Source organism: Lissotriton helveticus, chromosome 6, assembly GCF_964261635.1.
Source record: "Lissotriton helveticus chromosome 6, aLisHel1.1, whole genome shotgun sequence".
Classification (NCBI taxonomy): Eukaryota; Metazoa; Chordata; class Amphibia; order Caudata; family Salamandridae; genus Lissotriton; species Lissotriton helveticus.
The window spans coordinates 479141664-479162258 of record NC_136067.1 but is presented as its reverse complement, the minus strand read 5'-3'; positions in this window follow the sequence as shown (position 1 = coordinate 479162258).

The following is a 20595-nucleotide window of genomic DNA, read 5'->3' as shown; positions in this document are numbered from 1 at the left end:
TTTTTAAGTTCCAAAACTCCACACACAGAAGAATTTCCAAGTGAAACTAGTCAATGTTAGCCTATGGAAGGAAATTCAAGTTACTGTAAGTATGGTTAGAATTATTTTTCAGGATCAATAGTGGGCAGAAAGATGCAGCACTGAGGTCTCTCCTGATAACAGGTGAGTAAATCGGAATTCGTAGTTCGGCTGATTTTAGAGGAATATTTGTATGTTTCAAAAATAGACACTTAGAAACTTTTCTGGTGAAAACCACACAATAGATTCCTATGGAAGGAAATACAAGTTACCGGTAAGTACGCTTAGATTTACTTTTCAGGGTCCGTACTGGGCTCAAAGATGCAGCACTGACGTCTCTCGTGATAACAGGTGAGTAAATCGGAATTCGTAGTTCGGCTGATTTTAGAGGAATATTTTGCTCAATAGTGAAGGAAGGGGGCGGGGCCTGAGGTGACATGTCTGCAAACACTTGAGGTCCCCTTTGAGCGAACTAGCCCACCAGGTACCTTCAGTATGTGCCAGGGAGCTGTGTTGCAGAGAGGTGTTCAGAGGCCACGCCCCCTTTTTACAACACTCTGCAACAAAGCTCTGTGGCCCTTACTGGAGGTACCTGGTGGACTAGTTGGCTTCTAGGGTACCTCTGGATTGAATAGGAATTAATTCTCCAACTTAAAACGCGCCACAGGTCATGTTTGCACACATATCACCTCAAGCCCCGCCCCCTACCTTCACCACTGTGCAAACGCGCCCGTAGCGTGTTCTAAGTTAGGAGATTAAGTCCCCTTGCATACTGGGGGTCCCTGGAGGCCAACTAGCCCACCAGGAACCTCCAGTATGCGCCAGGGGGCTGCGTTGCAGAGAGGTATTCTGAGGCCACGCCCCTTTTTACACCTCTCTGCAACGGAGCCCCTGGCATGTTTGCAGAGGGGGAACTAATTCCCCTTGCATAATGGGGGTCCCTTGGGGCCAACTAGCCCACCAGGAACCTCCACTATGCACCAGGGGGCTGCGTTGCAGAGAGGTGTAATGAGGCCACGCCCCTTTTTACACCTCGCTGCAACGCAGCCCCCTGGCACGTTTGCAGAGGGGGAACTAATTCCCCTTGCATACTAGGGGCCCCTGGGTGTGAACTAGCCCACCAGGAACCTCCAGTATGCGCCAGGGGGCTGCGTTGCATAGAGGTGTTCTGAGGTAATGCCCTTTTTTACACTTCTCTGCAATGCAGCCCCCTGGCACATACTGAAGGCTCCTGGAGGGCTAGGTGGCCCCCAGGGACCCCAGTATGCAAGGGGAATTAGTTCCCCCCTCTGTAAACGCACCAGGGGGCGCGTTTGCAGAGGGGATGCAATGTGGGGGCGTGGCCTCCTCCCGATCCTGTTTTTAAAAAAAATTACTTTTAATAAGGCCCCCTTCTTTTTCTTTTTTTTTGGCCCTGGGGACCCTATACCCCAGGTCCTGCCCCATACTCTGCCCCAGGGACCCTATCCCCCTGGGCATGGGTCTTTTTTTTTATTAGGAGGGGGGATGCTTTGCGCCCCTCCTGTAGCCACTTTTGGCCCCGGGGACCCCATCCCCGGGGTCGACCATTTTTTTTTGGGAGGGGGGCCATTTGGCCCCCCTCCTGGGCCTCTTGTAGCCCCGGTGACCCCATCCCCCGGGGCTGGCCCACTCTGTTGGGGACCGTGAGGGGGTCCCTGCCAGCTCCCCGCATCCTGCGGAAGCCGGCATTGCTTTTCTGCTTGGGGAGCTGCTTACATGCTGCTCCCTATGCAGAAAAGCAATCCGCTTTGACTTTTGAAAGAGAGAGCAGGTTTCCTGCTCTCTCTTTCAAAAACCAAAGCAGTTTGCTATGGTAGAGTGGGAGCCGCGAGGCTCCCGCCCTACCATAGCAAACAGCAGTGTCCCGGGGGGTAGGCACCCCCGGGACACTGCAGGAGCCGGCCCTGCGGGGTGGCGGTCCTCTGGGCCATCAAGGGCTCCAAGAGGACCCCCTATTTTGAATATTAGTGTCCCGGGGAGGTGGCGGTCCACGGGGCGTGTGGGGGGCTTCAGCCTCCCACACAGTTTTTTTTTATTTTTATTGTTGGACCCCCTGAGCAGGCCTAGGGTAGAAACACCCTGCCCCCTTCGTGCCTTTTGCAAACTTGTTTTTCAATTTACTTGTGCCTCGGTTCTACCGAGGCACAAGATGGCTGCCAACACTTCTTGGTTTGGAGTGTTGACAGACAGTTTACAGCCAATTAGAATGCAGCTCGTGCTCGTAATGGTACGCATATAATCCTCGGACGGTAACCGTACTGCACAACTTCGCAAATATATCTATGATTTTAATTTTGATTTTCTCAGGAACTACTGAACTGATTTACACCATTTAACCATTTAACAAAGAGCACAATCTACGAACCAAACTCTACCTTTTTGCCAAATTTGATGTAATTCCGTTCAGCAGTTTGGGCTGTAGCTGTGTCTAATAGTCCCTATGGAATATTGCATGGGGAAAACACGGTTTGGGACCCACTCTTTTCTCGGCCCCAGCTTGACGAATCACCCCCAAACTTTCGGGGAAGGAGCGAAGCAGAGCGGGCCATCTTCGTGCAGAATTTCGTAAAGATTCGTCGACCGGCGCCAAAGTTATTCCAAATAGAATGTTGCGGATTTCCTATGGAAACTAGGTCCCAACTATAACTACCTATATATATATATATCCTGTATAAAGAAAAAATAACAATACTGCACTGTACACCTTGAACCCCTATACACTCTGAATAAGCAATATGATCAGAGATAGATTCTCAGATGCCACATAGGAATCGATATGCTGCAAAAATAACAACATAAAGATAACAGTTACCACTTCCCGAGGAAGGCCCTTCTTTGAGTCATCCTAACTACGTGAACACATAATACACGTAAATGCTACCTACACAAAAGAACCTGATCTTATGCTTCACAGGGACTGCAAGAAGATATCATACTCAGCTCTACAACAGTTTCCTTGTTAATAACGACAGGTAAGCAGTAAAAGAAACACCATGTAAAGTATATGCCACAAGTTCGTTTTGTGTTATTGTTTCATAACAAACACGTCATCCATTTTACACTAATAACAGTAAAATGAATAAAGAATGTACCACCAAATCAGTAGATGCCTCCTACTTGAAGAGGTAAATGCGTATGCCAGACTTCAAAGAAAAAATGATATTTAAATATTGGGAAAGACTCCTCAGGACTGTAATTCCAATGAATGTTATAACATATAGTCAAGATTTTCCCCTTCCCGCATTAGTGACAAAGGTACTCGTCAACGGTCAAAGGAGAAACCCTTCACGAAGTATACAGAGAGATAAAAGCAATACGTGTCCCTTCAACCTGAAACAGACCGCATACGTGCGTCTCTCCAACAGAGAGGACACAATCACCTGCAGTTCCCTTAAATCCAGCAGGGAAATTGAGGAGAACCTCTCCTAAGAGACGGATTGCGATAGACCACACCCCGTTCCTCTCTGTGAAACTTCCAGCACAAGCAGGCACGGAACACTAGTTGTTCGATAATCAAATGGTACCAAAGGTGGTGCAACGCACTTTTACCAGTTCCTCAAACAATAGCAAAAGTAAAAGGCAACCAGGCTCTTGGATATCAATTTCAAAATAATCGGCAACGTCGGGAGAAGCGGAAGCCTCTTTATTCTGTTTTCTGTTTTCTGTTTTCTGTTTTCTGTTTTCCAGCGATGTCAGCGTGCTCCTACCAGGGTCCTTGGGAATTGTAGTAGCAGGGACGTAGGTCCGCGACTGAAGCCTACGATCGCATGAGGGTGTCAGTGTGATAGAATTTCGTAGCCACAACGTAGCACAGTAGTACGTTTCTGACAGGCCTGCTGACCACAGCAGGTCACCTTCCATGTGATGGCTATCATTCATAATGGGTCACCAACTCTGACCATCCTCATTATTATTCATGAGGTTGGTCAGTTGCGACCTTTAGGATTCTGAATGTATTCTTTTTAAGTTTTGTTGCTTAGGAATTGCGATTTCCTAATTGTCATTCAGTAATTATGAAATTGCAATTCCTACATTTTGTACATGTGACCCTACATTTTCACTTACACAGCTGCACAGAAACAACAGTCATCTTCACGTCCAACTCCATATTGTTCTACAAAGATAACTAGCCATACTCAGGGCCAAGCCAATCGCTATGTGCAGAAAAGAAACAATTGCCAGCTCTACAAAAACAGCCAGAAAAATCAGGCAGCTGAAACCTTGAATTGTATTCATAATCGGAGATATTGTCATTGGCATGTGTCAACATACGTAACAGCAGCAACATATTTTCTTCTTATCATCATGAGACAGAGGTGCCCAGGCTGGAACTCCCTCAGGATGCACTTGGAAGTCCGGAAGCTCTTGGAAGGGGCCAGGCTAGCAGGGGTAGGGCATCCGCTTCTATTAATGCATTTCGAACTGGAGAGCAATGAAAACATAGAGTAAATTATTGCTGTCCCGCAGAACAATGCATGTCAAAGATAAATTAAACTTAATGTAATCATGAATGCAACTTTCAAAGGGACCATCAGTGACACTATGCCACAGCACAGTGGAGGCCCTTGCACCATTATTGTTTGTCGTACAATGTGTATCAAATGTATTCGGCAACCAATTTGCCCTGCCAGTCAGAAATATACAACCCAAAAAATATATTTAATCTTAATATAAACAGTGAAAATGCAACAAGGACGCTCTTTTTCTTTGGGACACAACACTTAATGAAGCAATAGAAAATATGTCTCCGCATAAATATTGACATAATGTATGAGGCAGACTACAATGAGTTGCAGGGAAACAGTTAAATGCAGACATCTTTTAATATTAATCTTCGGAGCAGAGTGAAGTATTTCAGAAGAACATCTCAGTGAGGCACTTTTTTTTGTTTAACGGAACCTGAAACTGAAACATAAATGAATACATGCATCTTTGGGAAATTTTCTCATTTAAAGTCTTATTTTCAGTTAAATATGTTAGAAATGCCAAAAATGTTTACAGCGTTAAATCAACATAGCAGAAACCATCTATTTTTGAACACATAAGTATTTTTCTTTTCAGTTCATCTTTTAGAAGAGATAACGGTGTCTGATTCCCGAGCAGTGCTGGAGAGTTCGACAAACCTGGTGAAAGTAACCTTCATCATTCACTCTCAATAACACAATACATAAACTTTCTCCCCATTGAGTACAGACAGGTTGTGGGCCTGGGGCTGAGAACTGAATATCGTTAGCTCATACTCCATATGGAAAGCAAACGCAGGGGAAATCAATCAATATTTTCTTAAGGTGCAGGATTACACTACCAGCAGTGTTTAACAAAAACAAGGTCAAAAACCTTGCAGTGCAAAATTGCATTTCTTTAACCCATTTATTCGCATTGGCCCAATGGATTTATAACATAAATCACTATTTAGCATTGATAAGCAACATTATTATTATTAGGCCAGGGCATAAAATTCCGCTCTGCTCGTGGAGTTTGTGGATTTGGCAACTCCGCGTTCCCACAGACTTACAGATAAACTCCATACTCAGGAATGGAGTGCAATTTGTTTTCAATTGGTGCGCTCGTCATCCCATTTTGCATGCACGGGGAGCACAATGAGACTAACTCGGCACTCACAAGCACCCAAGAGATATGCTAGCCACCTGCCAGGGCCCACACTATTTTGCATCTGGTAATGTGACTTTAGGTCGCAACAGCAACTTCTTGTGTGTCTTGGTGATGTAGGCGAGCGTGATCGAGAGTGAGAGACCATAGCTCCAACCTGGAGAAGATTCTTTCGTGGAGAAGCAGCTAAATCTCCTCAAAAGACAATTTGTAGTTGATAAACTCAAATGGACGTTTGCGTTGTTTTTTTGTGCGAGAAGCACTTTTTAAATTTTACTTTTTGTTTCATCAAGGAGGAAGTGTCCCAGAAACTCCAACTTCCTGTTCCTGTTCAGCAGGCTCCTCCCACTGCTTTGTCCACCTTCTGGTGACTTTTGTTTTGGAATTGGAGCTGGGAGGATTACTCTGTTTGTTTGCTGCATATATACTATTGGAGTTGGGGACTTTATTTTTGTGACATCACTAGTAAGTTCAAAAACTGTTCTATAAGGGGTTGTTTGTTTGATAGAAGCATGCACCAAGATTTATTTGTACTTTTATTAAATTTAAAAAATGTATTGTGGTAGCTGGCCTGAATTTTCGGTAGGGCCCTCCTTATATTTTGCATGTAATTTTCTCCTTTTGTAATGGAAACATGTTGCATACTATAGTGCATTTTCTCCGTGTTTAAAAAAATTGCAATATTCATTTAGATCCTTTGGCCTATTCTGCCAAAGGACCTTCCAGACAGTTGGCCAAGTATTAGTCATGGGTGCACGAAACAACTGTTTCTGTTGAATTGAAAAATCATTTAGGCCATGGATGTGTTTTGGGGGGGATTGTCCCTTTTTTTTGCATATAGTGTATAGGTGGGGTAATATATAGCTGATGCCTTCAGAGGATGTATTTTGTTGAAAAAGTTTATATCCCAGTTATGTTCCATTTTTGCATTGCTAAATTACTTCTGTTTTCTCCAGTGTTATCATGCCAGTGTGTGAGTATGCTTAACATAATCCATTTATCTTTGTTTCCCATGCCAGGTGGCCAGGGGCCATTTTGTATAGTCAGTGCCCATAGGCCTGCATGTGTCCTTTCTTTCATATGCCTCACTGCTTGTTGTTTGACCATGTGGCTGGCAGCCATTTTATGTGGCCAGCTGGTGTGCTTTTTCCCACAGGCCTGCATGTGTTCCTTGTTGGGGCGATGCCTCCTTGCTGGTTGTTGTTTGATCATGTGGCTGACAGCACCATGTGTAGCCAGCCAGTGTAATTTTGCCAGAGGCCTGCATGTGTTCTTTTCTGTGGCTATGCCTACTTGCTGGTTGTTGTTGCTTGCCGATGTGGCTGGTGGCCATTGTGTGTAGCCAGTTAGTGTGCTTTTACCATAGGCCTGATTGTGTTCTTTGTTGGGGCCATGCCTCCTTGCTGGTTGTTGCTGTCTGACCATGTGGCCGGTGGCCACTTCATTAACCAACCAATATGGTTTTTGTTTGTGTTCTTTGTTTTCAATGCCTCCTTGCTTGTTCTTTGACCGTGTCGCCATTTGGTACAACCATCCTTGTTTTCAGTTTTCAAAGATATTTTTGTTTGTTCTCATTTTTCATTTTAAATTTCCATAATATCAGGTAATAATATGCTTGAGGCCTAGTTTCTTCTCAATGCTCATAGTAAATGTATTGTATGAACACTGCTTACATTCTTTTATTTTTTTGGTTGTATGCCAAATCCCAATGGGGTTCTCATGGTAGTCCCCTAGTATGTTCAGCATTTTTTAAATACGTTTTTTCTTACGCGTTTTATTGAATTGTTTTCATTTACATTTTTTAAATGTTTTTTAAATTGTTTTTTAAATATATATTATTAAGAAGTAATTTTCTTGTAATGTTCTTTTTCACATTTGCCAACATCCATTAACCCCCTGTCCGAAATAGACAGAGCCGCATGGCAGCATTCATTTTCTAAGGATTATTCATTTGTTACCTTCTCCTCCCTGAGTGCCACATCCCAACTTGATGCACATAAAAACATTTACATCTGTATGTTGCTGGTCTTTCTTATCCTTCCTGATTGTAACTTAAATGTTATGTTGGGGTGGTGTTACTTTTGAATGGATACACTGTATTGCTGTTAATTATTCACAACTAAAGTAACCGAACTAAATTATGTTGTTTGTACTACTAATTAAAAGAGCTTCAATGCAACGTTTCACTAAAAAGACATAACCCACAGTACTGCCTGACAGAAAGTCCATGAACACACAACACGAGGTCAGTGCTCACATCTCTTCAGCTTGTGAATCTAAGTACCACTGCCAAATGACAGTTTCAAGATGGTCCTAAGGAAAGGTGCTACCAAGAAAGTGGCTAGTGTGAAGAAGGAGGTTACCACCACTGGCATGTGACCCCAGAACTTTTATGGGCAATGTCGTGCGGCTGCTGCGCCTGCCTCCAGGAAGCAAGCTGGGATCAGTATTCCCACAACAACACCCCCACCCCAACCTAGGCCTAAGCCCATGTCTGGCACAGAGTCAGCCTCTGTCATGGCAATGACGACAAGCAGTGACGTTGAATTGGAGTTATCTCTTTTGCAAATTATTCCTTTATTTCTTGATTTCTACAGTTTGTTTGTCATAAAAGAGAAATTACAGACATTTGTTACATCTAAAATATTTAAAACGATTAAAAGGTTAAAACATTTCGACAAATCCATATACATTAGACAGTAGAGAAGTGCAATATACGTAGTCCTTCATACACCAACAGAGATAAAAGGGGGCAACGCCCTGTGGTCCAGTCAAGTAGTCCAATTCAAATCTCAGAGGGTATTTAACAGTGACCTCCTCATGTTCCACATTGCTGCTAAGTACTTAGTTACAGCAAAGACCACAACCGACGAGAGATCGGACTTAAGAATCCTGTATGCTTGGGCACAGTGGGTTAACCCCAGGTTTTTACATAACAGGCCAATCCACCTCCTCCTTGGACCAACGTAGGCAGGGCAGAAAAAGACTTCATGGACCTCACTTCCTAGGTTGGCGCTGCAACCTGGGCAATTTCCAGGGGTGAAGTGCTCCACTTTGAAGTCAGCGCTCTAATCGGGAGAGAGCTATGCCGCCATTGTAGGAAAAGCTTCCTCGTCGAGGCTGGGCCCATGTCATCCAAAACTTGCTCATAGAAATAGCTGTCCTTTATTGCTAGGAACGTAGCTGTTAATGTTCCCGTTTGGATGTTGGACAGTAGATGCGTCCTTTTAGTTTCGCGGTACAGCTGGACCGGCTTCAATCTCGAGATCCCTGCACATGCTTGCTCTGGGTCGGACCACATTGCCTCAAGGCCTAGATTCCCAAGTTCCCCTCTATCATGCTTAAACCAGGGTAATTTAGCAACATTTGTTAATCGCAATATCTCGATTAACTCTCCCCTGTATACACTCAACTCCGGAGAGACCCAGAGCCGCCTCCAATAAGTTAGTGGTCTTAAGGCCAGCTCTTCTTCTATTGGCCGTAGGCCCAGGTCAAGTCTCAATGGGACCAATGGCGTGCTTGGAGGTAGAGCTACCAGCTGCCTAAGGAATCTATTTTCAGCAATTGCAATTCCCGGGGCAACCTTAAATCCCCACAAGTCCGCCCCATAGGACACAGCCCCCCGTGCTCTCAGTTTGTATATTTCAAGAGGGGGGCCAATTTATTCAACAGTTTAAAAATGCCCCCGGCTATCTGGGTCAACTTAAGTTGTGATCGTACTTGGTGATGAACCCAGTTAAATGATTCATTGAGGGTCAGGCCGAGGTAGTCAAAGGTATAAACCCGTTCAAGCCGTACTCTCTCTATGATAGGGTTTGGGCGGGTTTTAGCAGGCGGGTTAAAAATCATAAATTTGGTTTTTGCGGTGTTGATTTCAAGGCCCCGGTCCTGACAAAAAGAAACAAACCCGTCCAGGACTCGCTGGATACCCATCGGCATTTTTGATAATAACAGGGTATCATCCGCAAACATAATTGCGGGAATCCTGGACCCTGCAAGCCTTCGGGCATCGGTATACGCTACGGACTCCAGGTGTACGATTAACCCGTTGACATAGAGGCAGAACAGGGTTGGTGCCAAGACACAACCCTGTCTTACCCCCCTGCCAACGGAGAATCGAGATGTTAGAGACCCAGCACTACCACATCTAACCTGGGCATAGTGTCCTGCATCGAGGCGGATTGTAGTGTGTTTTATCTAGGTACCTGAATCGATATTCCTATTCCTTGCCCTTGTCCGGTTATAAATCAATAATATCCCTACAACGGCATAGAAGCCCTTTTCATAATTCAGTCATAGTGCATGCTGTCACATTAAGCAAGCCTATTCCTCCAGCCCCCTAGAAAGCACACCGAGTTCTTAAACAAATCCAAGCCTCCAGCAACCTGGGAAATCCCCGCTGCTTTGTTTTGATTTCGTCCGAGAACTCCTGTAAAGCACTGTAAGAACGACCAGTTCTTAGTGACATCTTTTTTGACGTCTTATGTCCAGCCTTACGTCAAACCCGGCACCTTTCAGGTATAAATATACCAACGTTGCCTTAAGCAAACACACGGTGGTAATGCTGGAGCAGAGCAGCTATCTACTTCTGAAGAGCCCAGCTGATGCGAGAGCCCACGGACGCATACCCTCCCTTTTGACGCGCTGAGAAAGACGCTGTCTTTTCTCCTGCCGAGAAATCCAGCCTCCGGCGTTTCCAGCCTACCTTTGCGGGTGACTGGGATACCGAGTCCTGAGAGAGAGATGCCAGCCCTCCTGCCTTCTAATACCCAGGTACTGAACTGACTAAACCCATGCAGAGAATTCTTGAGTCAGATTCTTGGCAAAACAAACTTAACTTAAACTGCTACTTACTTACTCCCTCCCATGTATTAGACTTAGGTCAGGTACACCGGGGTAGGCGTAGTTAGAAGCACCAGTTGAGTACGATTAGTCAATGTATATATGTATGTATCTATTTTATCCATTTTAAAGTATCATATGGCTAAGAAACCATATCAATGCTTTTACAGTATTATTTCATAATCCTGCTTTTACTGTATGCACTTTACTTAACTATAAGTATTGCAATTGTAGCAATTCATTTCTCTTGTATGAGGAAAGAGACTGCTCAATAAATAACACCTTTTATTGAAAACACCCGTCTCTCTTTTTCTCTGCAATCTGGTGAAACTAAGTACGCACCTTTGACTGAGTGAAATAGCTGTCTTTTGTTTTCACACGACTCTAGAGATATACTTTTAATGAGGGAGAGCAGAGTTGTCATGTTTTATGGTTGTCAGAAACTAAATCCCTTCTTGTCTATCCAGGGAGGTTCAACTCCTCCTCGCTTATTCGAGAAAGTTTCTAGTGAACTCTGAGCTAGCTGGCAAACACTTAAGTCTAATATAGGCAGTAGAGACCTAGTTAACCTCAGTCCTACGTCTACACTGCTGAATATATTATTCCAATACGCAGAGCCTATTGGGACTATAGGAACTACACTACATGGCGCCCAACGTTTGGTAAGGTGATAAATCTAATGCAAGACGTTAGAGTAACTCAGTCGTGCTTTTTCACACAGACCCTTTCTCCCGTAAATACTCCAAAGACGTCTGGAGTGGGTAAAAGGTTAAAATCCGCCGAAACTTAGTAGGAAGAGATTTCTATGTATAGTTTTTGGTTTATTCAACGTTGCATGATACAGTGTTCCAAAATATTGTGCACCTAATCTTTGTTTCCTTGAAAACCTGATCTGCAACAAAAAACCTTCCTGTCAGTAAAATGTCAGACGGTGAAGGAGATAGGGAGACAACTAGAATAGCAGCTCAACTCCTAGAGGAAGACAATAGTCTCCTGCAAACAGACCCGGATGCAATACTCATTCCGGTCAACATAAGAAAAACTATAACTCTTAAACTAATAGAAAATGGACTGACATCGAGAGGTGGTACAGTCATATTCGTAATTGAGGCACATGAATATCGGCAGACAGAGGTATTCTATTCATGGATAAACTTTCTAGCAGCAAACGCTGTCACACATGAGTTCCACTATTACAAAATAGAGGAACCACCGGATATCTACACTCCTTTCGAGGAGGTGGAAATCCCATTAAAATACCAAGAGCACCTGCTCTGGTTTAAAGGCGCCCTAAAACATAATAATCACATCACCAGGCTCGGTTCACTAGGTAGACCAGGAGCAACGTGGCCGGTTCTAGCCAGCTACACACCACATCCAGACATCGAAAAATGTCAATACCAGAACTTTTAGCACAGCTAAAACAACTGATTAAAATACATAGACAATTAGTCCAATATGTAATACGGACTTCAACAGTCCAACCAGCTATTAACATTCCACAGCCGACCCCTCATCAGGGGAACACAAACAAAATTACACCACAGAACATACAGTCATGTCTGGGTAAAGTACCCATAAAACGGGAACAAATTCCATTCTGGTTAGCACAAAAAATCACTCAAATAGAGGCAGTATTTCCGGATACTACCCCTACTGAAAAACACAGAATTCTGACTATCTGTCTTCCAATGGGGATCGCACCACATGTGGAGGACTGTGACACTTGGGGCACAGTCTTTGCTTCCATTTACACAAAAACACATGGTGTTCCGTCCATGGCGGTAATACCCGATGTGCTAAGACAGATTCAAAATGAATACGGTCCAGAACCTGCTTTAACTCTGGGTATGAAATTACTGAAAGACTTCAAGCAGGTCTCAGCTTTATTATTATCTAACATAAAAGGAGAAGCAGCATCTGTGGCGATCCGTCAGAAATTGAAAGAAACAGATATAGCAGAACAGCCATTTGAACTTGCCAGAATCATAGAAAAATCCTATGAAGAACTAGGAAGAGATAGTTTGGGTGGGAAACCAGTAAAACCCCAACTAACTGAAAATCCTGAAAAAAATATTTATTAAAAATAATCTAAACACTTCAAAAAAGAGCTGGGATGGAAATAAACAATCCACTCCCAAAGAAAAAAGATTTCAGTCTAGAGGTAGGTCTCCTCGGCGGAGAGAAAGATCTCCGGACCAAGGACACAAGTCTTCCCAGCGGGAGCCCTCTGAGAAAAGATACAACCTTAGAAATAAGGATAATCTAAAGAAATCTGATAGCTATCAAGACATTGATACTCGTCACTCTCGATCTTTTCAGACTTCCTCACAGAAATCGGAAAGAAGAGGACGGTCAGAACACAGGGAAGAGCACGTCAAGTCCAAAGACAAGGAACCTGCTCATCAAAGTAAAAAACTACAATTTCCCAAAAAGAAGGTAGCCAGCATTAAAATAATCAAACATGCCGAGGATCCTGAGGACACAGCTGAAAAACGGAGAGTGGGCTCAGACAATCCTAGACAGCACAGCAGAAGTGAGCATAGCTCGCAAGATCCTGATGAATCATCTGGAGACAGTGGACACGAATGAATACATTCAGGTGGAAACTGCAGACACCAGAGTTAGCAAACCTCATAAAATATACAAAATAACATTACGTATAGAGGGAGATAAGACTAGGAAAATAAGGGGTCTATTTTGGGATAACCTCTCCAAAGGCTATGACATCCTTTTAGCTGAAAAAGACTGGCCACCGGAGTTTGTCAGGGAGTGCCCTCATGGCGAAGAAATGATTATGCCTGCCTTCTCAAATCACATTCCAATACATAAAAAGTATACACTTGCAAGAAAGTGGGCAGTAGCCCAAGCTCCTGCATTATATAAAAACCATGTTGGATGGGATGAGGACTCTCCTCCTCACAAAATCCAGTTCAAATGTCAACCAACTGCACAAAGGCAGTACCCAATTAAGCAAGAAGCTAAAAAACAGGTCAGGGAGATCTTAGATCATCTTGAATACCAGGGGGTGATTGAAACATGCACCTCACAAATGAACAATCCTTTGTTTCCTGTCTCCAAGCCAGACGATTCATATCGTCTAGTATTGGAATACAGACACCTTAACTCATGTTGCAAAACTTTTGCAGTACAAAACTCACACAGTGCAGCACTAATGAATAACACCGTGCGCAGAAAATACAAAACAACATTAGACATCGCTAATGGATTCTTTTGTCAAAATATAGCACCTGAAAGCAGGTATTTGACCGCTTTCACAATAATGGGCTCGCAGAAAAAATTCTGTCGACTCCCACAGGGGTTCAAGAACAGCCCAGGATTATTCTCAGCAAGAGTAACAGAGTTACTACAAATATATGATGATGAGGCATTATCTTATGTCGATGACATCTATCTAACAGATGATGACTTGGATACTCACTTGAAAAGAGTGAACACCATAATACTTGGGTTCGCAGCAGAGGGTTACAAATTCAACTTTAAAAAGTCACGAATTGCCCATCTAACTGTCCTGTTTTTAGGATATGAATTATCAAGTGAAGGCAAAAGCCTGGCAGACAACTTCTTAGAGAAGTGCGCTGTAATCCAAGCACCAAGAACGCTGAAGAACTTTCAATCAATTCTAGGTTTCCTGAATTTCGGAAGAACTTACATTCTAAATTATGCAGAGAGGGTTAAACCTCTCTATGAACTAATAAAACCAGATTTTAAAACAATCAATTGGACTCAAAAACACACAGAAATTTTGAGATCATAGCAAACAGACATGTTAGCTAAAACAAAATTGCAAACACGGGATAACACACGCAACCTTGTAATCCGAGTCATCCCAGGAAGATGCGGATTCACGTACCTAACCTCTGATGAGGGAGAAAAGGTACTAATAGCATACAAATCACATTTGTACACAGAAGCTGAAAAAACATTCAGTATTAAGGAAAACATTGTACATGCGGTTCAAACAGCTGTAGCAAAAGAAAGAGACCAAGCTGACGGCAGACAGATTGCTGTTAGAACAGCAGAATCAGCCTTTGAGGCATTAACAAGCCCATGTAATTTACCTACTGTGGCATTAAATCCAAAATGGATACAATGGGAAAATTCTCTTGCTACAGACAAAGTGAAATACTATTTTGACCTGGAAATGAAAAAATTAAAAAATCTAGAATATGAAAGAGAATATCCTCTGCCAATCGACATTCTGCCCATACAACAGTACGCCTGTGTAATATATACAGACGGACATGCACAACCTTCAGTTTGGGGAAAACAAGCCTATAACGCCACATGCGAGATTGTTAAATACGTGTGGCGCGGAGGTAAATTGAGACCTCTGGTAACAAAATCACACTGTGTAGAAAATAATTCAGATAAGCAAACTGAAATAATAGCGTTAAAAATGGCGCTAGATAATGCCGATCGCGAATTCCCGACACTAATAGTGTGCGATTCGTATTACTGCGTAAAATCATACAATAACGACTTGCAGAACTGGGTTCCAAACGGTTACAAAGATAACACAGGTGCCACAATAAAGCAAAAATCGCTTTGGGAACAAGTAGTTCTTTTACAGAAAGAACTACCAAAGACTCACGTGATACATTCATTGAGTCATGAATGTGATGGCGTTCACGTTTCAGGGAATTCATTGGCTGAGACAGCCACAGCGGAAGCAACTAAGCCGGCTTCCGTAGCTACAAAAAAGCGTTCAGGAAAATACGTAGACGGGGAAACGATGCTGGCGGTAAAAACGTCATCAAAAGGCGACTGTTCAGCACTACCTGTCAACTATCCACTCAATTATACATACGTAATCGATGCAAACTCCGTTCCTTTTGCTCAAATCCCTGGAGTGGGGATAAAGTCATTCCAAACACGAACAGGAGAAACTTATTAGTGGCAGACGCACATATGGGTGAGGGTCTAAGACACCTTAAGATTAAGGAATCTCTGAAAGAATTACAATCAATATACTGGTGGCCTGGAATGAGCCTGCAAAACTACAAATTTGCATTTTACTGTCAAAACTGCAACAGAGACCGCAGTGGCGAAATACCCGGAGTATTACCAATGCCCTTCTTTTAGATATCACAAGAATATCAATACAAAATACCCAGGAAAAATGCGTCCCTTTAATAATCATTTAAGACTAGTTTCACTTAAAATGTAGACCCCAGCTCTCAGGTGACGTCTGAACTGTTATAAAAGATTTGCGAGTCTATAGCGGCATAGACGCAATTGGCATGCTACACTCTGACCAGGGTCCTGCTTTTAGCTCTCGAGCGTTTAAGGAGGCCATGACCAGCATGGGCATTGCATTGCGGTATTCTTGTCCCTTCTATCCTGAGGGAAACGGGCTTGTGGAAAGAAAAAACCGAGACATAAAGCAATCTATACCGGCTAAGGTATTAGGTTCGAGGGCTGGGTGGGTCAAACATTTAATAAGTGTCCAACGTAGTCTTAACAATCTGCCAAGAAATTCTCTAAAAGGTTTCAGTCCGTACGAACTATTGTTCGGGACTAGAATGCATATCCAGGATCTCGATAGTCAGACTTCAGTGGTAGAAGGAAAATGCTTTGATATCAAAGATCGTTTGGCTATTTTACAGGACTTAAATGAAACAAGAAAAGACCTGAGCAACATAAAGTTGAAACAACAGCCAACAGCCACTGAAGAGAAACCACCTGTCCCAGCAAGGCTTGTCTGGATTCCAAAGATTGGGGATCTGGTCAGAGAGAAAATCGCGGTGAAGAAGGAATTTGGGACTTCTTACAGAAAAGCAGTACCTGTCTTAGCTGTCAACGGAACAAGATCAGTTGTACTACCGCCCGTTGCTGGTAAAAAGGAGAACCGAGTTGTATCCATCGACCTGGTTAAACCACAATCATGTGGCCAATAATAAGTAGTAGGCCAAGTGGACTCCCAAGAAGTAGCAGAACACCAAAGTTTGCTACAAATCAATAGGTTCAAACTCAGAGACTAATCACAGTTGATAAACCTACAGTGAACCAACAAGGACTATGCAACAAAGCCATGGAACTTATGCCTCTTGAAACCCAAATTGTAACAATTCGTCAAGAAACACCTGTCTACAATGATGTAGCCACAGACTATGCTAATAAAACAAAGAAAAATCCAGAAGCAATTCCAATAATTGACAGAACTACATCAGGCTACTTCATCAACTTCGATGACTTTTCTGAGGATCCGAGCGAACCTGAGGAACAGCCAACATCAACAACAACTTTTAAAGACAAGACTAAAGAACTCTTTCATCAACTAAAAGAAACCTATCTGATTTCCCCATGGATTGAATTTTGGGTGGTGCTAGGTGTACTTTTCCTCTTGCTTTGGCTCATCATGGTGCTATGCTTGGGACACTTCATTGAGGGAAAATATGTTACAATGGACACAGCAAGCCAGAATATCAACCTGGTCCTAATGCCACATAAGTCTTCATACATCGAGAAAAGAGAACTTTCTTCAGTAAACTTCACAGCCAATCAGATACCGGTGGGGTAGCATGGGACAAAACAGATTACGATATATATGGCCCGGTCGAGCTCTTAAAGTATCCTCATCAATTTAAGGTTTCATTAAGTGACTTTGTAAAACCGAGTACATTCTCTGATGATTGGGATTTTGAAAGTATTAATGATATGATGTCAGACTTAGTTATGTCAGCAAAATTTACAGAACATGATTATTTACAAGGTTCATCGAATTATGATCAGATGTACTGCTACAACCACTATGGTAACCATTATTTGCATAAATCTGCTCAACCTAGAAATGTTTTAAATTATAATCAATGGGAACATTGTGCAACTCCACCAAAAGGCAGTTCAAAAACATTCTATGAGAAATTCCCATACTTCTCAGGGTTTAACACAAGTGAAGCAGAAACATTTTATTTCAAACTGTTAAACAAGACAGGAATGAAAACCATGCTGACAAATACAAAATTAATCTTCTCAGAATCATTTTTTGAAAAAATGAATACATTTGATTTTGATTTTTGGAAAAATAACATTGAAACAAAAACGATCTGGGGCACTAAGGATTGGCAAGTACAAGGTATAGAATCATTATTCAGAGCCTCCATGATCCCAGAACAAATTATATTTTTGAATGATACAATTCAACAAACAACCTGTCTTGGCCTAGCCAAAATTAAAGACTTAAACAAACCGTCTATTCCAAAACCAACTCCTGACAGTAAGAGCACTACAGAGGTTGAGATAGACGTATCCCATATTCTAAACCAAAACAGAACACACCCTGATTGGAAAAAATGGTTGATCTGGCCCACAGACACAAATAACTGTCAAGATAGATTCCTGAACAAAATACAGGGGTTCAAATTGACCAGACCAGACCCTAGATACTCCCAGCGACAACATCCAGGGATAATAACAACATACAGTGTAGGAAAACTCTGCCTTGAATGGCTACATACATCCACACTGGCAGAAATTAAGCAACACTTAACTTTACTAAAAGAAGGTGCTGACTTGCGTGATTTCATTATGGGACCAAGCAAACAGCGTCAAAAACGTTTCATAGCGGCATCTATATATGCAGCTTATAACGAAGTTTGGAAAGAAACTCAAATTGAAACAGCAAAGAAAATACGGGAAATTGACCGTATTAATTTGGAAAAATCACTTTCTGTTGTGGACAATGGGTTAATGACTCTGTCTTCCAGAATATATTCACTGGACAGTATTGTATCATCTGCAATCGATATAATAGAGCAGGACATGCTAATGTTACAACATGGTCAGTCCCAATTGCGTTCTATTGTACAGCTTGGCTGGACGTTACAAAATCTGCGTTCAGGCTACGTGCCTTGGTGTTTAATCAACACAACGTCACTGTTCTCTATCTTTAACCTTACTGATATACAAATCAGCTTGGCACAAAAAGGAGCAGAATATACAATTCTGAGCATTGAAAAACTTGAGAGATTACCATTGACAATGTCAGAACGACCTGTCATTGAATGGATAATACATGGAATCATAACTATTCCGATAACAACTTTCCAATTTCGATACTGCCAAAAGTATATACAGGCAGGCCAGTATGAAAGGTTGGGTAAAGGATACATCAAGTCATCATGGAAATTACCTTACACTCACACATGTTATAGTGAAAAAGGACAGAATGTATTTCTCAGTGGTGATAATTGTGAAAAATCACTAAGTGGTATACTTCTGTGTCAGGGTATAAATCTACATGGGGCCTGTGAGGGGAATTCAAATAACCTTTCATGTCACCAGCTTGGCACACCAGCAACTCGAATAGAGCCATTCTTTAGACGGCTTTCGAACGGGAGCTACATTCTAATAGTGGACCACAGATGTTGTGGCTTGGTGCCAGGAAAAGCTTATCTGGTAAGCGTTACGTCCAGGGTCACTTGCTGTTTGCAAGTATTTTATCCGAACAACACTCCAGACAGGGAGGGAACAATTTGGCCCAGTTTGAAAATCTCTTCTATTCGAATTGATACTTTAAGCAGAATGAAGTCTGTTCTTCTACAGACGCCAGTGCACTTGACGTCATCAAAAGAAACGTATGATCTCCAAGTTGCAAGGACAACGGCAGAGATACATAACCTTTTATCAACAAATTGCCCCCTACACTTCGCAGAAATGCTAAACGAAATCTTAAACATTTCTGATATGAAGTGTATCGCGAGTATATTTAAGACAATTTTTTCGGGACTGTTGACACCTTTCAAAGCAGTCCTGGGCATCTTTCCTAATTTTGTCCATTCACTCTTTGGCGGCCTTCCACTCCTGTTGGGACTCGTAGCAGGCATTTTATTTTTAATACTCCTGCTTCGTTATGGCAAGCCATGTCACAGACAAGACTCCAGCAACAATGGAAGAAACGATCCTAGCTATACGCTATCGGGACCACATAACTAAAGTCCTTGGATGAGCCCGGCTAAGAGATCTGAATATGACCTGGTTTCTTTCATTCAGACCAATCTGGCAGAACTGTATTTTACCTGTGTTAAGATGTATGCTGTGCGGAGAAGAATGCGTGTTAGACTTCTGTCTCACACTACAATCAGAAGTACCATTGGATACAGATACTTTGCTAAGTCCAGTAAAGGCTCATGCATCATGTTGTCCCCAGCGGTTACCCATCCTGATGACGGCATTCGTTGAGACTTCACCACTGCGATTAAAGGGTAGTGAAGTGCAAGATGAGAGCAGCATCAACCAGGTACGACCTTCTGTGAGCACTGCTGATCCTGTCATCGATGATAGCAATCATTCTCACGACTGCACAGTTGCGGCATTTTCCAACTTGGTCGAACTTTCATCTGAAGCGGTAAACTGCTTTTTTGACAATCTGTCTGAAATGATGTTCTCCCCTGAACAGAAAGAATAAACTTTTAAGCAAACAAGCACTCAGCGTTCCCTGAACTCTGAATTTGGCCTTCAGCTTTGAAAAATAAAAGCTTCTGAAAATATTTGGAACTGTTTTGACTTCTTCCCTTGAAAAACGAAATTATTTTTTCCCCGATTCCAAAATATTTACCTTTTTTTGGCACTCATCCTCTGCTTAAAGTAGAACTATTCTTAGAGAACAGAGCTTCTATTTTTAGGAACTCTAGAGACAATATCTTACCTCAGCCTCCAGCATATTTACAGATAACTGTATTTATATGTGATGAAATGGTCTCGCACCTTTCTTTTCTGTATCAAGAGCCATTTCATGTGTAATTTTCGCAAATCATTCATGCTGATATATATGTGCATCCTTACTGAATGATTACACTGCTTGAAAGCATACAGTACTTATACTCATTTTTCGTGTCTTTAGCATATGCCATTTCAGATGCAAAAAATGTATTTAGGGGTGGTATACACATGCACCGTTAGATATGTTTACTATTTGCTTAGTTTAGTAATTATGGACATGAATTCGTGGAGTGGGTGTAGTGTGTTTTATCTAGGTACCTGAATCGATATTCCTATTCCTTGCCCTTGTCCGGTTATAAATCAATAATATCCCTACAACGGCATAGAAACCCTTTTCATAATTCAGTCATAGCGCATGCT